General features: G+C 44.7%; 1 long non-coding RNA gene across 1 annotated transcript; it reads left to right on the plus strand.

Annotated features, from left to right (window-relative positions):
• Nucleotides 1-2,308: 2,308 nt before the first annotated feature.
• Nucleotides 2,309-8,856, plus strand: LOC144143530 (uncharacterized). Its single transcript, XR_013317117.1, has 3 exons — nt 2,309-2,581; nt 4,126-4,395; nt 7,279-8,856. It is a non-coding gene; the product is annotated as an uncharacterized LOC144143530 (long non-coding RNA).
• The last annotated feature ends 155 nt before the right edge of the window (nt 8,857-9,011 follow it).

Below are 9,011 nucleotides of genomic sequence, written 5' to 3' on the forward strand. Positions count from 1 at the left end.
GTGGGGCCAATAAGAAGCTCTGTCGGCACTCTATCGTCACAACAGCGTCTTCCAACAGGGAGTTTAACCGTGATGGCGTTTACCGGCTCGCCAACACGATAAGTCAACGCCAACAGACGCCTCGTTCGTAATCAGCGGCGCGAGCGCGCCATCAGACAGAACCGACAGACGCCCTGAAGGTGGTTTTTAGGGCCTAAACAGCAGCGTCTATGTCTGGCATAGACGCTAGACGTCAACGTTTGTGTTCTGAATTTTCCCTTCAGTAAGTAACAGTCAGACGGACGATAACACAACTATGTGAAGATATGCTTTGGCTCATACCACGGCAAGCGCAATCGTTTGTGGCTGCAGCCTCGGTTGCTCTTCGTCCACAACAAACTGAATCGGCTGTACAGCTTTCTTCGAGGGCGTGTATGCAGGGGTTCTACCTTTTTTGCGCAGGCCGACGGGGGCGGTCGTGTAAAATCATTTTCGCTCGTCGCTGCCGTAGGGTTGCCACCTTCCTGGTTTTGGACCGGCCCGACCGGTTTTTTAAACAGCGGGCCGGTTGCCGGTCCATATCTAAAACCAGCCGTCATCAGCCGGTTTTTTGGCTTTTGTGCCGTGATTATGCCCGTTTTGGCGTTTTATAAGCGTCAATTCAACAACTAAGACGATAAATACGTGTCGACAAGCATAGGCGTGCGCACAGGGGGGCCAGGGGGGGCGGCATCATCTGAAGGGGGCGCCAAATTTGCCCCATGCCTTGCCGATGTAACACATGAAAGTAAAATTTCTGCTCAGAAATATTTTTTGTGTGTTGCAATTCCATCACATTGAAATAAAAATGTTATAACCATCCCTCTTTGCACTGCGTTCGCACCGCAAGGCCTTCAGTTAGAAGAGGTCGGGAGTTACTCTGGAAGGGGGGGGGGGGGGGGGGGGCGCGGCGGTAAGACTTTGCTCCCCCAAATTGAGAACTCTGCGCACGCCTATGTCGACAAGCTGCGCAAAGACACGCGAGCAGAGAAAATACGCGGGCGAGCGCGCTGCCTCAGATGGAGGGGGACCTAAGGGAAGAACAAAATAACGAAATACTACTGCCGCGGTCAGCAATTGCGGTTACTTTTCAGTGAAGCACATGCAGAGCGATTAACCAAGCTCTCAATCTCTTTCAGTACAAACGTTATGTTGATTTCTCTCTAAGAAAACACTACAATAAATGGCACTGAATGTTAAAAAACATGGCGTCTTTTGTCAACACAATCCCCCCTCCCCCCCCCCCCCCCCGGAAGGCCCGTTTTTTTTTCGGGGAAAGGTTGTAACCCTACGCTGCTGTTCTGCCTACCTGCTTGCTGTACCTATTACGTCGCCGCCACCGCAAATCCCCACTTGTTACAAACTCAGAGGTTTTCGCACTGTTAGCAGTCGTTTTACACGATGGGTTTGATGCGCCTGACATGCCAGGAGTGACATCGCTTGTAGTATTAGAGCGACGTTGCTTGTCTGCAAGACGGTGCCGGTCAAACAAGCGTTATCAACGCCATAATTCTAACGGCACATTCCATTTATTTCGTGGCTGCCGTGGCTTGCGCAGAAAAGGTCGGGTTGACTGCGATAGCTTTTCTTGAGTCAAATAATGGAGCTTTGGCTCAATCGCTTGCAGCGCTAGCAATGCGGCCTCGTCTGCAAGACCGGTGCGTGAGAAACAAGCGTTAGGACAGCCAGAATTTTAAAAATGCAGCATAAACTAGACCATCGTTAAGGAGGCGATGACTAGACACAAGCGACAATATTCGTTGACAACTTACGTAAGTATAGAGTTGTTTTAGGCGCCTCCAACACCGCCCGCCGGCATAGCTGTTTGTTAACGCGTCCGTTTACTGTTTTGTAGGTCAATGGTTCGATTCCTCGTCGAACGTTTTTTTTTTTTTTTTTTTTTTTTTACGTGAGGGTTTCATTAGCTCCTTTTTTAACGACCAGGGTAAGCACCTGTTCCTTGCTTTCTATCACGCCGACATTTACCGCCCTCTTCCTAAACCCAAAGTAGCTCGTTTTCTCGCACGTTCTCTCTTGAGAAGCCCGCCGTGAAATCAAAACCAAAACAAACGTCAAACCTCTTTACAATATCAGTATATATGTCAATTACTTTATGTGTATTCACTTTCTGTGTTTAAAAACCTTAAATTTAAGTTATAAACACATTTCAGACTTTGAAAGCAGAAAGATAATTACCAACATTACAGTAGTAACACAATTTTCGTCAAACATTGAGGTGCTGCATTTGAAGTCTGGCAACTATCTCTCACTTTTGTGTGTGTTTTTTCATGGCGTATTGTGCCGAGTGGTTGGTGGCGTGATTTAATCTGTTTTATCTATTTCAAGCTTAAATCATAGTTATAGAAGCTTTATGGGTGATGTCTACCCTTCCAACCTACGCGTGTGTTGAACATGGGGACCCCGGAAGAACGATCATCGCCGGATAAAATACTGCGCGTCAAAAGTGGATGACATTGCATCAGAACAAAGCGTGTTCGTGTGTCCGCGAGATGAAGACGACAGTGAAGGAGAATTGTACGTTGGAAACATCGTTTTTGCTCGGGTAAGTACGCATTTTTTATTATTCTGTATTTGGTTGGAACGAGTTCTGGTGTTTATGGGTCAGTAATTCGCTAGATCCCCATCTCGTTTGCTCTGAGAGCCTACGTGAGTTAGTATACTTGTTTGGCGCCCAGTCCACCGTTTCCGCAGAAGTCAGCATCAATTTACGCTGAAGCTAGATCTTGGCTACGATGCTCGCGCTATGGTACACGGCTGCTAATAATTTCACATCACGCAAGGCTCTTTAACACCGAGGCGTTTGTTTATGTGTCTCTCAAACAGTGCCTTTGCGGTTGCAGATCGCAGTCGCAATATCGCGTGAGTGGCACAACGCTGTGATTAGTCCTCCCTCGTGAATACCCGTGGTATACCAAGAAATAACATGAACAGGAGGTTCCCTGGAAGTGCATGTGAAATAAGGGTACACTTGGTTGCATGGCTGGCGTCTCGTAGGTGTTGTGAAATCTCCCCCCCCCCCCCCCCCCCCTTTTTTACACGAATTCCGTGCAGTGCGCTTCGCAGCTATTGCGCTCGCGAGACCGGCGACCGTACGCCTCGCGGTCTTCGGGCCGCGATATGTGTGCTGTTCTCGTGAAGCTCGACAACAGCGAAATTGCCGTACTCGCTCGCCAACGCGCCCCGACAGCGTACGCGTCGACCGGGTGCTGACGGAGTTGTGCTGGAAGAAAAGCAGGCAAGAGATGAGGGCGCACGAGGTGTAGTTAAACATGAGAATTTACAAAGTGCAAGGTGGAGAAAATAGTATGCAAGGGCCGGAACCGGTGAGAGAGTTCGGGCCGCGCGCCAGCGAGCGAGTGCGGTAATTTACGTTGCCGAGCTTCACGAGTCCGGCACGAATATGACGACGCCCGTCTGAGAGTTCATAGAGGTATAGAATTCACATACGTGCAAATTGAAGGTGAAATGCGCGCGTGTGGCCTCGCAGGGAGTTAGCATAGTCTCGGGGTAGTGGGGGAGATTTCACAACGCCTACGAGGCGCCTGCCGATTCTGTCAGAGTAGCTCTCGGGAAGTCTGGGGCTTGATATCAGAGGCATATGTATTGTTTAAATTAGTGCAGAAAATTGAGCCAATTCGCAAGTTCTCATTTTCGCAAAACCGCAGGCCATACAGAGACTAACAAGAAAGCTGTAGGCACTCACTCAACTCGATTTATATTGGAGAATTGAACGTGCAGATACAAGTCAGACATTGAAATGGAGGAGCTTCAACTATCACACACCAGTTCCGATTGAAAGCAAGGGATACAGATGAGCTGCTAGCATGCGTTCCATGCAAATTAGCTCAGTAGCTAGCTTTGCATATATCATGCATACCCCACTCACAGTACCTGCGGTTCTAATAAATACATTCTTACTGTGACCTAAATTTCACTTGGGGTGTTCCAGGAATGTTCTTATTAGTGCCTTGGAGGTTACTGTCTTTAAACGATTAAAAATCTACTTGATGTAAGCATTCGTGCTTTGTGTGTGCTTTTCTTGTATTTCAACAAGTGTCAGCACACTCACAGATTATGCACCTGCAGGTGCTGCTGCTGGCTGTCCTGGGTCAGCTGCCTTCCAGTCCAGTTTCAAAGGCTTTGCCAGGGCCTCCCTTGGCCAACCGACACTGCACCTGCTGTACCCAAGTACTTCCTGGCCTTTCGTTGGTGCTCCGTACGCTTTGCCGCCAGGAATGGTCATTCATCCATCATCTGGCCGCTTGGACCACCCGTTCAGAAGTCAACGCATTTGCTCGACACATCGGTCCAGGCACTGCTGCCATATCGGTGCACCCACTGATTATGTACTTTCAGGTTAGTTATTGCATGTTGTGGAACTTGCCATGATGTATACCTGTTAGCAGTGCTGTGGCCTCTGATTATTTGAAACATTTTCATGAAGCAGTGCTGTGCGTATGGAGCGTGTCATTGCTTAGCAGAGATATTGAAGAGAATCTGGGGCTGACGACTAAAGCGCAAGAAGAGAAATTGAACTGACTTTGAAGCAAGTATTCGTATGTAATCAAGCCAAGCAAACATTTAGGATCTTTCGATATGGTTTTAAACTTGCAATACAAACTGGTCTACTTCAGATCATACTGGTAATAATCATACTATACCGAAAAGTACATCCCGCAGTCTGTAGAATTCTGACAGCGCTTTTTTCGCAGTCTCTCATGACAGGCACTAATCTCAATGGTTGGAAGATAGTCGAGGTAGCACCAGTCTTTAAATCAGGAGACGGTACTTCACCATTAAATTTCCCTAACAAGCACCATATGCAAGGTCAGGAAACATTTCATCCACTCTGAGGTCGCTAATTATTTATAAAATCACAATATCACATTCGAGTATCACCACGGTTTTCACAAGGGTTACTTGAGAAACACAACTTTCAGGATTTGTTCACGATCTACATTGATCCATTGACACAGGCTTACAAACTGCGGTAGTTTTTCTCGATTTTTCTAAAGCATTCAATCGCATTGCACACCACAGACTACTTCTCAAACTTCACCCTAATGTCCTCACTTGAGCGAAAGATTTTCATTCTTCTCAAATGCAGTTTACTTCTAATAACTATATACTTCTTTTGCTCGTGCCACTTTGTTGTCCCCCCAGGCAGGTTGCTTGGTCTATCTTCCATGTTGCATATCCTCCCATGTAGGTCTATTTGCAGATGATGTTGTAATTTATCACACAATTTCTTTCAACTACTACCGTCAATGCTTTCAATCTGATCTTAACACAATTAACTCCTGGTGCTGCAAATGGCTAATGTCGCTTATCTCTAAAACAAAGTGCATGACTTTAACGGTGGCAAGTCTCGGATTGTAAATACTTACTTCATTAACAACAGCCTGATTACCTCTTGAGACAAAGGTGTTTTGGTAGGCCGGTAGGGGAGGGGGGATTGCATGGTGGATTTCAAAAGGTACATCGATTGGGAAAATAAAACGTGTGATTAATATTTTCATTTGAACTCCAAAACTCGCTTTATTTCATATGTTTAACCCACTGCCGTGGCTAGGGTGGTGTGTTGTGGAGGCGAATGTCGATTAGATACCGCTTGGTGTAGCCGCTTTTCAGATGGAGGCAACACGTAAAGACGCCCGTGTTTGGAGATTTCGATGCGCACAAAAATACCCAGATGGTCAAAATTAATGCGAAGCCTTCCCCTACAGTGCTCCCCATATCCCAAGTGTAGCTCTGGCGTGTTAAACCACCGTTTTTTTTTCATGTTTTTGGTATAGTACCAGCTGCTGTAGCAGGTGCAACTTAAAGGTAAAATTATACATAATGTTTCCAAGAGCTAAATATAAAGGCCATATTGAAGTGCGTTTATGGGTCTATCTCATAGCAGTAGTGAAAGGTTATATACTCTGGTGCAGGTTAAGAACGCCAATGGCTCATGTGGTGTAGTCCAGTGTTTGACGGAATGCCGTGTAGGCAGGTAAAAGCATTATTGCAGTGATGAAACGTAGGTAACTGACCAAGTCAAGAAAGCCATTTAACGGTTTGTTGCTTGTTCACGGTGAGCATGTGTCGTGGAAAACGAAGCTATATATTGGGCATTACGCGGCGCAATGAGTTTGCATAGATATGGTGCAGATTGCCATCCATTATGTTGATAATGTTGGGCGTCGTCTGAACAATGAGGGACTCGAGCAGTAATCAAGAAGATAGATTGCACTCAGTTGTCAGTAATTTTGTCTTGTTCCAGTCGACCACGTGTCCCGTCCTCTCACGGTGCTCTGCCAGTGGACTTGTTTTTGCATGGCCCTTGTTCACTTCGTTCCAGTGCTGCATTAATCTTCTGTGCAGATTGCCCGTTTCGCCAATGTACACTGATTTGCATTCAGCGCATGGAATCTAATAAACAATACCCGGAAGCTTGGAGCGTGAGAGGGGGTCTCCCACGCTGACAATGTCAGAACGCAGCTTGCTAGTGGGCACATGCACAATGTATGCACTGCGTGTCTTGAAAATGTGTGCGAGAGTTTCACCGATGTGTGGGACGTAGGTTATTGCTGCACGTTTTGATGCAGTCGTTGTCCTGAATATAATGCCTAAAGCATTATATTCAGAAAGAAGCGAAGAGGGCGACTAGCAAGAATCCACATTGACATTAGCAGGCAGAAGCGTCCACAAGGCCTGTGTCAAAACGTGCTGCAATTCTCGTCCTACACATCAATCAAACTTTCGCACGCATTTTCAAGAAACACATTGTGCACATCGTGCAGGTGCCCACTAGCAAGCTATGTTCTGACATTGTAAGCGTGAAAGACCCCCTCTCACGCTTCAAGCTTCCAGGTGTTGTTTATGTTTTGAACAAAAAAAGTGCCATTTAAACGTGACACCTCCTTCCTTGCCGATTTCTGATGCCTGATTGTTCAGTTTGTGGGGATACGTTTAGCAGATTGCTCACATGTCTAACCTGTATTTGTGCTTGAGCAGTCAAACGCTGATGTTAGCAGTGAAGTAGGTGAAAATTGTAGTTTGATTGTAGTTGTGTGCAGATTACCTACATTGTGTTAATTCGTAGAAAAGCAAAATTGAGGTAACCCTGCTAACTGTTCCGCATTGCAGCATTTTATTATGTGAACGTTAGGGAGTTCAGCTGCTTGTTAAAGGTGAAATAAACAGTGGTACAAAAAGAAGAGCATCTACTAAACAGAAATATCTTCACAATCGCAGGATGCCAGCGGTCCGCCTACCAACTTGTGTCCTGCATCGTTTCTGCTGGCTGGAGCGGTTCATGGAGCATTTTCCAGCTTCTCAAAGTTTGTGGTCAAGCGCTCCTCCAAGTGAAAGATGCCGCAGAGGGATCTTTTGTTTTAATGCCACAATTTCACGTGCTCAGCAGCAAATTTACTCGTAAGGCTTTTTAAATATTCATCACCCAAGAGGGCATGTTACCTTCGTCTTCGGTGGAATGTGTCTGCACTCAGGTTATTTGTGACAGAAACAAGTGGACCACGTCATGAGAGTCATTGAGGCCTTGTTGATTGTGCATGCTTCTGAAATGACATTTTCATTAAGCTGAATACTTTCCACATATTACGATTTGTGAACAAATTATGGTAAAAGTCATGATTAGTTGTACTACACTGCAGGAAGGAAATGCCAACATACGTTTTAAGCGCCTCTGATATTTCAGATCGTTGGCTGGTGAGCAATAAAACAAAACTGAAATTTTTTTAAAGTAAAATCAAATATTCGTTGTCACCAGTGCATGACCATAGTAAAAGCTATCTAGTCACCAAATTTAGAATTAGACACGAAATGCCAAGAAAAATAGGGAAATAAACTAGACAGCTGGCTACAATAAACCAATTCGTAAAATTCCTCAATGTCTATCAAGTGATGATTCAGGCGGGTTAGTTAAGATGTCAGTGGGTTTACACACCCAACTTGCAGGGAAGCACATGAGCTCCCAATATTAACATGTTTTTAGTGAAGACCGTCTTCCTTCATTAAGCTGCTTTGCACATTGATGCCAGTCTGATAAATGTCCTGAATTTTTGTTATGATCAATCTTTGTATGGGAACCATATATTTTTATATGATGTCGCTGTGTATTTCTGAAACTGTATCTAGTCACTAATTCCAATTTGTCGTGGTCAGGTTTTTTCAACTAATTCGTAGCTTTTTTAACAATTATGGTATATTTCGTGTGCCTAAAGGAATGGCTCATTGCATGTTTAGCCTATGTAGTGTTGAAAGCGGACATTTTGCTTCAAAGTGGAATGTCGGGCTAGCAACAAGGTACTTCGCGTGCTGCTCACTTTCATTCATGCCATTATTTTTTATATTATCATTTAAAATTAAAAGCCAACCAATTTGCTGTCGTTTTAATTTTGTCACCTACTTTATACTTTCTTTTTTTTTCAACTTTGTGTAAGGATTGACTATCCATATTTTTATGATACCAAGGCGTTGGACTGGGCTAGCTGGTACATGTTTGAATGGATGAAAAACCATAGGAAAACCCAGGACACAGAAGAGAACGACGGGACAAACTTGTGCCGTCATTCTGTTTTAACTGTTTCCTGTGTTTACCATTGGTTTTTTATGCATTCAAACATTTTTTATGAGTTTGTTGAACAGTGATTTGTTTAGGTGTGTTCAAACAATTGTTGGCTGCGAAGGCTCCCTGTAGCATTTGTATAAGTGCTCTCTGCTTTTTTTTTGAGCCAATACCCCACCACCAGTCTTCATGAGGTGGTCTTTTGTAGAAATAAGTTGAAATAAATATTTGTTTGCATTGCTTTACATGTTTTGAAAGAATTTCTTGTTCATTCTTGTTTCATTCAACCCCGTTTCAGAATCCTGCTTAAGGCATTTCCTCTGTTATTTTTTTTCAGAACCAGGAAGGGTGCTCATCCTCGGTTCTTGCTGAAGCAGCAGTATCCATACTTCACACGTGA

Source organism: Haemaphysalis longicornis, unplaced genomic scaffold (genome assembly GCF_048455015.1).
Source record: "Haemaphysalis longicornis isolate Haplotype H1 unplaced genomic scaffold, Haemaphysalis longicornis Haplotype H1 scaffold_6, whole genome shotgun sequence".
Classification (NCBI taxonomy): Eukaryota; Metazoa; Arthropoda; class Arachnida; order Ixodida; family Ixodidae; genus Haemaphysalis; species Haemaphysalis longicornis.